This window comes from Vespa velutina, chromosome 21 (assembly GCF_912470025.1).
Source record: "Vespa velutina chromosome 21, iVesVel2.1, whole genome shotgun sequence".
Classification (NCBI taxonomy): Eukaryota; Metazoa; Arthropoda; class Insecta; order Hymenoptera; family Vespidae; genus Vespa; species Vespa velutina.
Genome location: NC_062208.1, coordinates 316,127 through 333,237, shown reverse-complemented (window position 1 = coordinate 333,237; position 17,111 = coordinate 316,127).

Below are 17,111 nucleotides of genomic sequence, written 5' to 3'. Positions count from 1 at the left end.
TGGCGGATTGATTGTCTTGAAATTTAGATACAATACTCTCAGATACATTATCTATAAAGTAGCATTCGATTTTTATGATACATTAATTAGTTTTTTAATGTTAATTATTCTGTTGTCAAATTTTTATGCAAAAGCAGTATTTCTCAAGATAAAACAAAATCCGTACGCTATTTTATAGTCACAACATCCACGAATAAAAAAATATATTCTTTTTCAAATGCGTTATTACAGAGTTCTGCTTTCGATCAGCGATGCGTATTCCGACGGAGAACCTCTGCGGCATCAACTGCAGCGCCGCCATTTCTTAATATTTTTAATATAATTTTTCTATGACAGATTGTTTAATCCATAAACTAGCATGTGGCCAAAAAATATTCATTTAATACATTTGAGTTTATAGATTTTAAAAATAAGTCCATTTTTCGAGCGCTCTGGATTTTCAGATCACTTAATTTGCGGAAAAGCGGTGAACGGTATTTATTGAAGACCTTCAACGGTTTCTGAACCTTGTGTAGCTCCTCTTATTCATCGAAATCAGTCGATCTACTACTCTGACAATTATCTGAAATATATTTCTTTGTCTTTCTGTACTTCTGTTTTCGTACATACATATGTATGCATTGAATAACTTAAGTTACACATATGCACATTTAATGATATTTCTATCATACTTACTGCAAACATATCATAAGCTGATCCATGAAAGACGGCAAGTTGATATGTACCGTCTTGAACGAAGCTCTCTAATGAGTGAAAGGGTAAAATACGGATAGGTAACGTTAAAAAATTTATCAAAGCTGCTGAATAGGTAGCCCATAAAACGGTAACTAGAAGAAATATAGAAAAGTATACTATTCTTAACGAAGATCTACCAGAAAAATCTACAAAGAAGGAATACATTGTGGAAATATAATTATTAAAAGAATCAAATGAAACGCGAAACAAGAAACATCGAATCAAACCTGTCAATCCCTAATGACAAAATATACCCCAAATCTCCAGAAAATTATCGGACAATAAATGTTCTGTTTTACGAACGTTCCAATGTTTTATTTTGAGAAATGCCACTAAGAACGACGCAGCAATTAACAATCCAAACGTAGCAATCCAAACGGAATTAGTGAAAGTCAATAAAAGTAACAATTTTATAATTAATGAAGATTAATCCATGCAAAATAAAACAATAGAAAATTTTATTGTAAGTTATCGTACTAGAAAATACGATGACCATTTAACCGCAAATGTTTCTGGTTTACGAATGAAAAGATAGTTTTTGGAGATGAAAATAGGAAGCGTGAAATCAACAGCATTTAATCTGTCATCGTTAATAGAAAACTCTGCAAGAGCAATGTCAGCACGTCCAGCATGTACCTCTGCAATTGCTCCAGACCAATTTTTTTCTTTTGGATTCCACCTTCCATATTCTTCCATTTCAGAGACTATGTCGAAAGTAAAATTGAGAGCAGCACTAAGCTCATTTAATATTTTACCGAATAAACCATCTAATTCTCTATTCTTCTTTATGCTAACGAATGTTGTCTCCTAAGGGGAAAAAAAAGTAAAAAGAAAAAGAATGAAGTTAAATCTTTTTTAATAGAAAATAGAGTAAGCATTTAGACGAAAATGCTTTACCTTCAGTGCAACAGCTCTCATAACTAAACCCTGTAAATTATATTTTCTTTCGTAAAGAAAATCTGGAACTAATTTAATGATTCCTTTTTCTAAGCTCGACGTTGCTATATCGTTGATCTCGAGTAGATTAGCATCGATCGAATACCATTCTCGTAAAATATTTTCCGTACCACAACGAACCAACATTTCGGTGTTGAATCTTAAATTAAATATATTACCTGGTGGATCGTGACAATAATCGGAACTATGTCCTTTGCAAATGAATATCACTAGCCACATAGCTAAAGACATGTCAAAGGTACTTGTTGTTAGAGAAAACTCTTTAATCGCGTTGTAATTAGGGATCACTACGATGTAATACGGTCGTACAATTTCTTTTACGTAGTACGATGATTCGTGCAATTGTGAAAAGTGCAAATTCGTGCTCGCAATACCTTCCCGAGAAAGTGCACGCCTCCATTTAAACACCATCGTTGTCATTTCCATTTCTGAGGAACATGAAAATAAATTTGATAGAAATGAAGAAAAGAGAATGAAAAATATCTTTACCTTGTATCGATTCGGCATATAAAAATACTGCAGATTTCGGTCCGTATAATTTACAAATATCTATGAGAAATGGAGTTTGTTCGTCGCTGATAGAATGAAAGTCAGACGAACTTGCGGTTTTCAGAAGAAAAAGAAAAAAAAGAAGAAATATTTTCAATGACACAACCAACATTTTTTTCGTCTGTCGATTGAATAATTATAGTGCTATATTTCAATTTGAATGTTTCAACAACTACGTTCTAAAGAAAATGGGAGAATTTCAATCCGATTACGAAAGAAGGTCGCACAAGGCTGAGATTCTAAACTATTTAGATAATTGATATGACTTAAATTATAATGAATATCTTATAGATCGGGAGTCACGCGATGTTCGTTTGCATATTAATGGGAAGGAAATGATTTTATCTTTACTGGTATTGATTTAGTACCGATCGATTGATTATTATCTTTTCATTTGCCTCTCTTGTTGCATTTTTTCTTTTCTGCTATGTGAACATATGTGTGTGAGTGCATATATATACAAACACACACACACACACACACGCGTCTATGTATATATTTTACTTTTCACATATTTATATACGCACATTACTCGTTTATATTTTTCTATATACGATAGTAACATTTTAAAGGATATTTGTTAAAATGGGAATAGTTGAAACTTCATTTTCATTGAAACAATCTAATAAATACCCTCATAAGTATAAACAAGGCAAGTACTTACAAATGACTTATGACTAGTACAGTTTTGGGCATGAATATACAAGACTTTATAGAGAGAATATATAAGTCTTTTCTCATAAGTAATATCTCATAAATAAGTAACTGTAGAAGCTATATAATGAAATATGTTATTAAAGATAACTTGGATCAACATTAGATCTACACATACCTTATTCGGAGCATTTTCTTTTTCGTCGTGTTCGAATTACGGATGGAAATACATCTTTTAATTTTTCCTGTGACGACTAAAGTTATTTGAAAAATACGGAGTATGATCTTTGCTCAAAAATTATAATGAGATTCTATTGTTTATCAGTTATATTTAAAGACTTTTATAATATACTTATTAAAATGGACGAGGATAGAAAAAAAATGGAAAATTCCCAATGATTAAGACCCTTATACAAATCTGAATGTCCTCGAAATGGCAAATATTTCGCCCTTCTTGATGATAAAAAACAAACACTGAATGAGTAACTACAATTACAAGAAATATTTTTAAAGAAATAATTTTTTGTATATCATCATAAGATATGATAAACAATAACATTAAGGTAATGAGAAGAATACTTATATACGAAGCGTTACATATGAAACTAAACAATATTATATTAAGGTAGACCGCAAAGTTAACAAATTTTGATGTAACCCAAAGAATTTATCCTTAAATGAACTTATATTATGAAATAATAATTACAGTGCAATTGCATGCATATTTTCTAAATTTAATGTAAAATTTAATATTTAAAATTGAAACGTCTTATATTTTTCCATTAATATTTCAATTAATTTATAATGTATACAAATTATATACTCTTATATTAAAGAAATTTCTATTAAGACTTTACACATTTTGTTGATAATAAAAAAATTCTCATTACAATATTTTCTAAATTTATGTAATAGTTTGTGTATACTTTGATCAGACATTTAATAAGATTCTCATTATTCTACCTTTCGACTTACTACAAGAAATATTTAATGCAAATGAAACAGTCAAAATATCGACATGAACTCGACCGATCTCGAAGAGATCGCACTAGATTTTACAGAAAACATAAAAATTATGTTGACTAATTAATCTGATTTTAATGATAATATGCATACGTTATATATTTTAATGATTTATGTATAAAATGATAATCATTTCCGTAAAATACCTATAGTAAGAAAAAGTTCATTACATCTGAACATATTATTCTTTGAACTCGAACAGTCAGCAAACCTAAATGAAACAGTAGCGTACTAAGCTTCTGATAGATTAATTATAGCAACTATTTGCGACAGTTAATTGTCGAAACAGAAGGTTGATTATATAAGTCATTGTTAAGGGTCGCTTCGACTTCTGCCCGAAAAGTGTTTGGCAATCTGAAATTTCTGAATTCGATCATGACCCGATCATGTCATTACAGTGAGGATTTGTCTTTTTCTTTCGATTCGTTTCGTTAATTGGACTATTTCTAATTATATTTTTCCATACTAAAAGTATTTTGTCGACATGAATATTGGTGAATATTATAATCATAGCAGTATGTAAATTGTGGATATGTCCATTAAAAGGAGATACAGTGATCACTTTGTTCATTCGTGGTTTAATAGGAAAATTTATATATTCGACCTAAGTGTTCTGATTTGAGAAAGAGAGAGAGAGAGAGAGAGAGAGAGAGAGAGAGAGAGAAAGAATGCAAAAATTCATAATTATATTATCCCAAGATAACTTTTCACGAGCAATATGCACTACGCTCATAGCCAGGATCACTTGATACAGAATTGTCACAATTGTAAAAACTGATCTCACGTACATTCCTTTTCTTCTTGTTACTATTACTATGTTATTCTTTCTTTCTCTCTATCACTCTCTCCATCTTCCTCTATCACTTCATGATCTACACGATCTTTCTCTTTCTTCCTCTTTCTCCCGCTCTTTCCCATTCTTCGACTAAACAATTAGGATTCTTAAAGATGTTGCACATACTTTTACAGGAAAACTTTATTGTTTCATCAGGTTTCTTTTTAATGATTTCTCTAATTGACGGTTAAAAAGTAAGGTATAAAAACAAGACGAAATCTTTTTTATAGGATTCTGTTATACGGTTCATAATAAATATGAACCGTATATTTTTCAAAAAAAGATCTTTATGGAAATATTATAATATAAATTTACCGACAATATCATCAAATGTAGTAGTATAAAGTTTAAATATCTCGTACTGACACTTTAAGGCTTGCTTTGACTTCCACCAAAAGAGTGGATTAAAATATACAATCCATGTTAAATGCGGCTACTATAATTTATGGTATATAATTTGTATGATATATAAAAATGTAATCTATGATAGCGATCAGAATGAGTATTAATCTACATGATTACCTATATAAAACACTAGGTATGAATGCGAGAGAGCACATCGGTTGTTTTACTTCAGGAATATCGTACATCGAGTGTCGAACGAATGAACAGATGAAAGTTTATGTGGTTCATGGCGATATAAATAAATTGAGAGCCGTTAAATAATACGGCATTGGACGTGTAATCAAAAAATAATTTTTTAAAGGTGCGTTGCACTTTTCCTACTGTGGTCAATGATGATGGCTGATTTGCACAAAGGATATTTTTTTAATTCTACATACAGTTAGAATTTTACATATAGATAACTTTTCATATATATTGTTATTTCCAAAATCAGCGATTATTGTATAACTATGTATATAAGAAATATTTTTCATGAATGAAAATAGGAAATAATTGCTTTTTGTATAATGAATAATGTAATTACTGTTTATTACGCCAAAATTAGAAATTAAAGTAGAAATATATATTCAAGTAACAAGCTAACAGAAAAGATGATTTTCGTAACATATTCGTATGATTTATGACATATGAATTATTAATTTTTCAATGAAGAATTAATTAATAACCGTTTTATAAAATGATGTTCAGTTATAACATCAACTGACTGTTGTAAATAGCTGCTATAAGCAATCTATCAGAAGTTTAGTACGTGACTATTTCATTCAGGGTTTACCGACCCGTCCAGCTCAAAGAATTATAGGAAATGATTATCGTTTTATGTTGCATTCTACATAAATCATTATAATGTATAACGTATGTATACCATTATTAAAATCAGATAAATTGGTCAACATGATTTTTATGTTTTCTAAAATAACTTCACTTGTGCTGTCTCAGTATTTCGATCATTGCAAGAAAGAAAGAGATAGAAAGATAAGCATTCATTATTATATAATGGTTAAATATTCGCGTGTGAAAGCTACGATGCAATAACCAAAATCCACGAAAAAAGAAACTATTCGGTATGATCTGTGACAATTGTTGGTGATTGCATGTTTAATTATTATGTTATTATTGCTTTTTCCTCCTCTTATTTCATATCTTCTTCATTCTATTTCTCTTTCACACTTACACTAACACACATACTAGTAGATTAAATATTTTTATTTGCCGAATCAAGGATTCCTACAAACTGACCATTACACTAAAAATATATTTTACATTATACATTTCGTACATGCCTAATGTCATTATCTAGATTTCTTTCATTGGTTATTCGTATTTATTAAATACTTTTGATTTAATGAGTAATTCTATTAGAAGATTTAATGAGACAGAGGAAAAGAATAACTATAATACATACAGTACAATTTTAATTCTCATCTTTTTTTGTACTAATCAAGGATCCTTATTTATTTTCCAAAAACAAAAGCCGAGGACATTTCTAAATTTTTTATTCGAATCAATGCACGAAGGAGAAAAATATTCAGAGGAAAATATTCGGGATGACATCTATACGATAGCTACAGATGTAAATCGTATTTATTATTTAGAGACAATAAAATTTGGATATTCAAGAACGTATATACATATTACATTTTCTTAATTATTTGTGATTATTTATTGTAGATTGTTGACGAGAGCGTTTTTAAATGCGCGTCTCGTACCGGACCAGCGATGACAGTCGATTCACACGGAGGAAATGTCCCCCTTCTCGTCCTTGTTGTCCGAACTATAGATTCACTGGTCGCGATGAATAAGGACGGCGGCACTAGGCTAGGATGCCGTTGTAGCCCGTCAGCAAAGTACCACTCACCGCGCTCCCGCAAATTAATGGGAGAACGTGTGTTCTTTTAAAGAATCCCGTGAGAAATGGAGAAGTAATTGCGTGATATTAAATGATGCGTGCTATGTAAATCTCACCGTATATTCGATTAAATGAGTTACAATTGTTTATGTGTCTCGTGTATGATGTGTAGTTAGTTGTACTGGTTGCTTCTGAAGGAGGCTTGAGATCGATTTAAAATGGAAAAAATGATACCGTTATAAAAAGAATAAAAAGAATAATAATGATATGCCCCCCGGCCCCTTTTGCCGTTTAAGATTTTTGAGACTGTTTTCATCTCCTTAGGGAATTAGCATAAAGAGAAATGCATTTATGATAAGGACCTATCCTCATCGCAGACAATGTTGAATAGATATGACGTTTTCTGAAAAAGTCATTGGATACTTTTCATTTGGATATATATGTAACTTACATATAATGACTGATATCTTTCCATTTTTATCATTTTGTTTTCTTTCTTATCTTTGTGTGCTTATATATGAACTTTATCTGTTATTAAATGTATTTTATGTTAAAGATTTGTATCAACGTAAATACAATATATAATGTGCCATATATAACGCATCGATTAAAATGAGATAAATTAGTCGTCCTGAATGTTTACAATTTCTAATAAAAATTTCTTGCGCGATTTTGAGAGAAAGGAAAAGGACGTGTAAGTTAACAATATTATTAGAATAGTAAACAGAAAAATATTCATTATTGTATAATCCTGTTGAATTACCATGTTTAATATATCAAATCGATATAAATAATTGATATAAGAAAAATAATTCGACATGATTTGCTTCAATTATTGATCATTACGTAAATACGTATAATAATTCATATATAATAATCACATATACATCTTATACCTTCTTTCTCCTATTCCTTCTCTCTCTCTCCCCCCTTCTTTCAGACCCATCTCCTATCGCCAATTCTCTTTTTGTCTTTGCCACCTTTTCTCGCTTGTCGCATAATTCATTACTTTTTCAGATTACCTCATTCGATAGCTTCTTTTATTATTCAGAACGCATTGTTATAAAATATAACATTGATAAGTGGAAAAATTTGAATAAAGAATTTAAAAAACACATTATATACTTTTATTGATTCTTTTATCTCTATTAATTATTTGGAACTGTCATTAGAACATTCATACTGACATCTTAGGATGAGACAAATATATCCTATGTGCAAATCGGCCGTCATCACTGGCCATTTCTAATGGCCATAAGAATGTTTCTAATTAAATGCCGGCCGATTATCGACAATATATAGTACAGTTACCCGTTTTACCAGGGATCACTAAAAAAGATTTCTGTTTACCGATTCTTGATAAAGTAGATTTCTTTTTTTTTTATAATAGAATAATGATGAAAAAAGTTATTCGTTATCGATTCATGATAAAGTATCAGTCAACAACAAAAAAATTTTCTTTTGAACAATTGTACACAGAGCTCTTTGCTACTGACTAATGGTTAATTAGATACTTACTTCATCAATAGTCAGCAAAGTAAATTCCTATTTAATCATCAACCTGTACCGAAATATCTTTTTGGTAGCCTTCGGTAACGTAGATTCCTTTATACCATAATGCCTGATGTAGATTTTTGTGTTGCCATCATTCGATATGAAGATACCTCTTTTATTAGACGTGGGAAATGTCTGTTACAGAAGGTTTTGTTTAATTTTCATCGTTTTATTGTTAGAGCAGATAATAGGATAAGATAACAATAATTTTCTATCAATCAAGTAGAAATATTTGATAATTGTAGAAAACCATTCTAGTGTTCGCAGGAAGTTATAATATATTATTTTAAACTACTGAAACAAAATATGCTTAAATCTATTCAATTAATTATAGAAGCGATCAATCCCAAGTAAGTGGTACATGTGCATGAAAATTACAGACAAGCATAATAAAACTACTCTTGAAAATTATTTATTATTACACATGATTTTTGCAAAGGATAAAGCATTTTCCAAAAATCTAATAAAGTAACCTCGTTTAAAATAACTTTATCTTTCGAATGAGTCTTTGTTAACCAAAATATTGTGATCATTCATGATATAAACTCCTGCAACATATTATTAATAATCTACTTCATTTCTCTTTTCCTTGAATAAAATTTGTTATTTTATAGGAAGTAGAAAAGATAATATCGTACATAAAATATTATATTCCATATTCCATTATGATTTATAATACATAGATATAATATAATTAAATATTTCATAATTTAAATTTATTTTTAAATTGTGTAAAGTATATACGTATGGAATCATCTGTCCTCTCGTGTTAGTCCCAATTCTAAACGATCTACTACATATTGCGATAAACAATAAATCGAATTTACTTTATTCAATGGATTATCAGTATTCATTAACGATAATGCAGCAAATCCAAATAATGTATGAATATTATCAGCGATATCATCACGTCTATCGCCAAAGCTTCCACTATCAATATCTTGACACGTCAAAACGTCATCTACCTATAGTACAACAAATGAAGATATTTGTATATGGTAGGAGAAGTGCCTAACGTACCTTTAAAACATTATTTTTTAATTATACGTTCAATGCCATACAGTTCAGCCGTGAAAAGCTTTCAATTTATCTATATCGTCATCAACCACACAGTCTTTCAACTGTTCATTCGCTCGACACTCGATGTTCAACATTTCTGAAGTAAAACAACCGATGTGCTCTCTCACACTCATGCCCAGTGGTTTATATGTTATGTAATCGTACTTTTCTCTCTTTCACACGTGCCATACACGTGTACATTTGTTTAGAGTACGAGGCAACAACAATCTTCGTCCAAGGGCGCTTGGAAGTTGCACGTGGAATAATATTCATTCTGATCGCTATCGTAGTTTACATTTATATTTATATATTATACAAATTATATGTCATAAATTGTAGAAGCCGCATGTACCATGGTAACTTTATGCACTTTTGTTATTTCTTTGTACTCTCTGCAAAGTACCCACTTTGAACTCTTTCTCCACTGGATTCGTTCGTTTAGTTGCGTAATCCGACGTGAATCAATGTAATTTCTTTATCCGAAGTGGGAAAATTGAAGTTCGTCCGAACTTGGACTGATCTGATATTTATCCATATTTTAAGAGCTCAAAAACTTTTCAATTGCTATATTCACTGCCAAGACAGTTTCAAGCGAATGCTATGCTAAGACTAATTAACCTGAGCTAAGATTTGGCTATAAATGTAAGCCGAGTCTAATCCACGAAAGTATTTCTGAGAGAAATATCTTATAGCATATCGTAAATAAGCAGATCAAGTTACAAAAGACCGTAGAAGCGTCGCTCGAGTTGATACTTCAAATCAGTTGGGCGCCTTATCGGCGCCGCTCAAATGCAATGAGTTAAAAATGGCGGTTCCAGGCTCGGAATTTTTCAGTCGTTCCTCTGACAATTCATTTTTTTTTCGTGTTTCCAAAAACTACTGAGATAACGCGACTTTAATGGATCTTGGAGAATACGTGAGGAAGATGCGTGATAAAAGACACTTTGTGAATGTAAATTTATTACGATATATCTAAAGTATTGAGATACAAAATTTTCGGTATTCGTGTTTCAATACTATGTATCGTTAATTGTGTTGATTACATCCGAGTGAGGCTTGACTAATGTTCCTAATAAAACTTAATTGTCTTACTAATTTTAGCTTCAAATGTAGAGAATTTGATTACTATGATGGTTTCTCTCGAATTATCTGCAAAGACGAAAATAAATTTAGGAAAGGGACAGGGAAAGAATATCTATGGAAATGGAAAAAATGTGTATGGAAATGAAAGGAATGATACATATTGTTCGTTCAAAATGGATAAATAATCTCATGTTAGATCCTTTGTTCTGATGACTGTATACACTTATGGGTGATGGATTGAAAAAAGATCGATTCATTCGCGTGCTGTATCGATCGTATGTAAATATTCGGACATGGAAGAGATACCGTACTGTTATATCAAAATGAACTATAAATCATTGCGTAATTTTTTTTTTAATTGATTTCATTTATTTTATTTTATTTATTTTTGAAATAAGATAAAATTTGTTGAGGTAGACTATTTGTTTCGAAGTATGAGGAGCAAGATTTTGCTATTTTCAAACAATAGATAATTCTTCTCAATTATCATTTTACTCTATTCCAAGTTAGTATCGAATCATTTCTTATTGTCAAGAATGTCTTTCTCTTTCTCTTGCTCTTTCTCCCTCGCCATCTAATTCTTATTGATATAGGCAGAATACGCATGCGCGTACACATGTAGGCATGCAATATTTGTAAATACAATGGACCAAATCAGATTCCATTCAACAAAATTTTATAACTCTTGCAAAATTTATTATAATAACAACCGATTTTTCTCCTGAATTCTGTTCATCTACTCTTTTTTTTAATATGACCTAGAACGATCTTAAGTCATCAGTTTCTGGAACTGTGTCCAGGATATTTATTTTTTTCCTTAATTAGATTTTTTTTAGCAATCTCATTGATACGACTTGTAAGACAATGAAAAATGAATGGATGTTCTAATTGAAGAGCCATTACTTTAATAATACGAATATTTTTGTGACACACTCTAGACGAATGCAAAAGCATTGAATAACGTGAATCATTTAATGTGCTTACGTATGGACGCTGTAAAGGTCCGAAGGTACCGAAATGACTAGTTATCTCATAAAATATTGATATAGTGAAAAAATGTTTTTACACTATAAAAAACCTGTTAACTATAAAATATCACGTAAATATTTAATTGTTTGATGAAGACACATGAATAAGTATATAATTAAAACTGAATGAAAAAACTGACTAGAAGATTTCATCCAAAAATGAGAATAATTATTTATAACTATAATGGGAAAGTAGAAAAATTATTTTATTACGATAAATATTGCCTTTTCGTTGTTAATAGAACTTTCGTTTGCTTGCGATCATCGAGATAATCGCTGATTATCGGACGATTTCAAATCAATATTAGTAAATATTTTCAAACTAATAGCCAATAAATATAAAAATAAATTTCTTTCCATTTGAAAAATTCTAGAGTAGTCATCATCACTAAAAATTTTAGTGATTACAGATATGTAATCTCATTTTATAACATTGATATAATTCGATATAGTTTAAAGTAGAGAGGGCATGAATAATTAATTATTAATGTCCCTTAATGAATCAAAAATCACTTCGAGTGTCACTCGGCATTAATAACATGTGCATATTATGAGTTTATTTATTATAATTATTAAAAACTTTTTTCCAATTTTAATTTTATCGGTTTCCTTAGTTTTAACGAAAAATACGTTTTTATTTTAATTTCATTAATTGCTGTTGAGTTATCTATTCTAATTATCTATATTTTTATTAGCGGTCATTGCTGTCATCTCTAGCATAGCGAATTATTGACTTAAAGAAATAAAATCAATTATAAATGCATTTTGTTCAATAACTTTATGGAATATAATTTCAATAATCTATAGAAGTATTTAATTACCTACGCAATTTCTTCTACCGTAACTAAATGGAAAGAAATATGCGGGACTATTCTGTTCCGATAGGGACATATCGAGATCAAATACTAGTGGCCAATAATTTTCGCTTCTATGGAATTTATAAATGAGAAATACCGCTGAATTACCTTTCGCTATAGACCAATTTTCTGTCTCTTAATATAATTAATGAATAAATATTATTCCTATATAATATATTATTATATTGTATTAAGGATAAAACATATAAAAACTATTACTTCATATGTTGATTTTATGTGTGTATCACTTCATTCCTTGCGTTATTTTCCGATCGATTGCGGGGCCTGCGGGAAACAGACGTAACGTTTCCTTTATCATGGGTTCCAAAAAATTCATATTTTTAATATCATCATATGTTATTGGAACATGTTTTAGATCGCTCGGGTTGTAAATTTGGTTCAGCTCGTATACTTTGGTTCTCGTCGTATACTTTGTCTATAATCAAAATTAATCATCAGAGATGCAAAAAACATGATGCAAAGTTAATCTGAAAGTAATTTTCATTATGTAAGTAATGACAAATTATTCAACAAATGTACGTACTTAACAGTACGTAAAATGTAATATGTACTAAATAGTACGTAATATGTACGTACTTAAATATCAGGGAATTTAGCAAGCATTAAAAGTACAAAGCTAATGACATTTTAGCTAGCTGATATTTTACTTCCCTGAAATGAAATAGACACTTTCCACCAATTTTATTCAGCAAACAAAATTTTATTGCAACTAAATAATAAATGCGACTTATAGTATTGATTTTATCCCGAATATCCTACTCCGAATATTTTTCTCCTTCTATGAGATGATTCGAATAAAAAATCCAGGAAAAAACTTGTCTTTCGTTTTTGAAAAACAAACAAATATATATGCTCCAATATTAATCACAATAAATTTAACAAATTTTAATAAATTAAGTTTTAATAATGTAAGTAATATTCTAATAAACTAAAAAAGATAAAAACAATCATGTAGTAGATGTGTGTAGATAATTATTTTTATCCGAATATTCCTGTTTCATTCCCTGGTTAATTGTACTTCTTAACATAGATTCCTTTTTTCCTTAATTATCTTTACAAGCAAAAAATAATATATATATATAAATAAAATATAATATTAAAATTTCAAATTGTTAAAAGAAATAAGATAGATTTATAAAATGTATGTCTTAAATATACATTGTGTGTAACTTTATTCAAGTAGGATAAACATTTTTGAAATTTCTTTCCGATAGAAGTGTTATAAAAATTATATTCGGCTGTAACCATATTTTAGATATCTTTTATGCAGCTATATCCACCAAGCTAAAGAAGTAAACAAAACAAGAATTATAAATATAAAATTAAATATTTCAAATAGTATGATATTTAGTAATATTACTTATCAATAGAATCAGCCAATTTGCGATTCTCATTGTTCAGCGAATTCAGAAATCATAACATCTTTCAATAAGGAATGTAACAACAATATTATAAATTCATACAAAAGAATATATATTTTATAAACATTTAAAAATTTTGGAACTTTATCATATATTATGTCCAATGAACTCCAAGAGATGTAATGGAAAATATCTAATTTTTCTCCTTCTGATATTTCCAATACTTTAATTTACATATTTTACTATTTTGTCTATATATATAAATATATTTACATATATATATATATATATATATATATATATATATATAATAAAAGAAAAAAAAGAGATTTTGCAAACATTTATATAACGCATTTATTTGAATGTGCATATAAAGAGGAACAAATATTTTACCATTCAATTTTATGAAATTTAGTATAGGAGAAAACTATATTTTATAGTATAAATTATATATATCTGCAAAAAGTGCAATCAATTATGAAATAAATTTTTCTTCATTTCTTTTATACGTTAATATACAGTGTATTCAAGAACGTGTGAGTATTATTCCACTAACTGATTCAATATGATTTTATTTCGGAAATATAGTCGTTATTCTATCATATCAATGATTATGTTAACTTGCAATCACTTAAAAACAGTTTAAAACACATCAATAGATAATACTAATATATTCCGGTAACATATTATGGAAGCATGCCAACAAATTTGCATAATTCCAGGCAAACTTGAATTAATCAAGAACGGTCAAGTATTTCTAGTATGCAAACGAGTATCAGTCCAGAACCGGCATTAATAGTATCCTTTCTTCTCAGCATGTAAACTACGTAGAAGTATCCAATGTATTTACGTCGTAGCAATGATAATAGTTTTATATGTATGTTCATACGGATTCAATTTCTATTGAAATTAATATCGAATACAACGCATTCTATACGAAGAAGATAATTTTCGGCAAAAATAAATATTTATAAACTATATAAGAGAAGTAACCATCCATTAGAATCATTACTAATTTGATATAATTATTAATCAATTCATAAAATATTTGAAGATTATTTTATCACTATATTCTTAGAAATTATTATATTTATAGATTAAGTAACTTAAACAAGCAGTTTTATAGCTTTTTCTTTCCATACTCTTCTTAATGTTTATTAATATTTTGTTATGTCAATGGCATCTGTATAAGAAAGTACTATTATTACACAGCATAATCAGAACATGTACTTTATCATTTATCAAACCGCTGAAAAACGTAACTTTTGATATTTTATGTATGCAAAAAACGTTTTTTTCTACATGTTTCATCATCTTTTGATGATCTGATCCCAAACAATTACGCACGTAGGAAGCGAAATAATACCCGAGAATTTTCAAAACTCTCTGAAAAAATGCTGAAGTATTTAAGTTAATGTAAAACACATGATCTAAAAAACTGAAAGAAAGCATCCAGCGTCAGTAATCTCCGTCGTCCTCCCTGCCCGACCGACCATACTTGTGGCTCATTGAGGCCCCACCCGCCGAGCCATGGCGTTTGCAGTGCTCCCCACTTACTTGACTGAATCCACCATACCATCTCCGATTGGGACAGCAGTGGGCCAGTGAGAACGCATCGAGCGCCGCCGAACGCTGATTGGCTGGACATGCAAGCGACTGCACTACACTCCTCTATGATTATTGCTCCGGATTTTTCAACGAGTACACATCTCCAGCGAGAATCGAGACTAATCACGCGCATCTATTAAATTTAGAGTTTACATCTGCACGTGCAAATTTTCATTTAGTTATTCTTAAATAAATGTTTTGTTTTTAAAACGTATCAAGTCAGTAACCCAGGTTATTTTCTTAGCAGCTCTTTTCCTCGCGCATATCTCTAAATCGGGAGCTAGTATTTGCGACACAGTCGACTAATTCAAACGCGACAGTGCAATTTGTTCATCCTCCACCGCGCAGGCAAAAATCCTATTAACCTACTTACCCATCCTCATTGTTCTCGGTCAGTATCTTCCACACAGGCAACTTTGTTGTTTCGGTGAGGACGAAACGCACGGGCATTTTCCCGAAACAAATTGCCATTTCGGTGAGGAGTCCCCGCACGAACGACGATTTATTCTCTTTCCTCCTCCTTTACTACCAATTAACCGCTCTTTCCGCGAGCATCTTCCTACCTTTATGCCTAAAGTACGTTGTGGTGGAAGGTAGTACCAATTGCGTCGCTTATTAAAGGAAGCTTATTACGAAACGAAAAAGTACAACGAGGCACTGGGTGTCAAGCCCGTGGAAGAGAAGAAAGAGTACCTTCCACCATACCGCCAAATCCTCTTGCTGCCATCCAGAAGGTGAATTCCACCGCTGGACCTTTCAGTCTTGGATCCTAGGACTCCGAGGTATTTGGAGATAAGGCTTCAGGATCGTCTAGAATCACTCTCCCAAGGGGTAAGAGCGTTTGCAATGTCGCTTCGACACTCTGTTTGGTGCCGATCCCAAGCCAAAAGTACTGCCCAGGCGGGTAACGGCCGAAAAGGCACGAGATATCGCGAAAGCCGGAACTCCTTAGGAAATTAGTTTGTTAATGCCCGTGTCTAGTGAGACGTAACATATGTAAAAAGTATTAGTAATATAGTAAAATCTGTAAATAATGACAAGTCGAATGGCACAAGTAGAAGAATTATGCATATTACTGTAAGTATAGGGATTAATATAGAGAACTTTGTAATGATTAATGTAAAGGATTTAGAAGAAATTGTTACGAGACTGTCGAAAAAGAAAAAAACTTAAGAGGGGTTAATTACTTATATTATTATATAATATAATTACTTATATTATTATATTATATAATAGGGAGTTATTACTTAATTACTTATAAAGGTTGGTATTTTATGCTTTCCTCTTCCGTCCTCACTTTCTGTTAGAATAGAAGTATAGTAGGAGTCGTGCGGTGCTATCAGATTATCTGTAAATCTCAACAATTATTATTACGATTATAAGATTATTTTTATTTTATTTAAGTAGTTTCCATATAATCCAATTGATTCAATTAATCACAGATTTCACCGTAATATTAATTATTATTATAACAATTTTATCTGGACTTTTCTATGGAATAGTACAACACTTTTTAAATAAATTACACGTGATTAA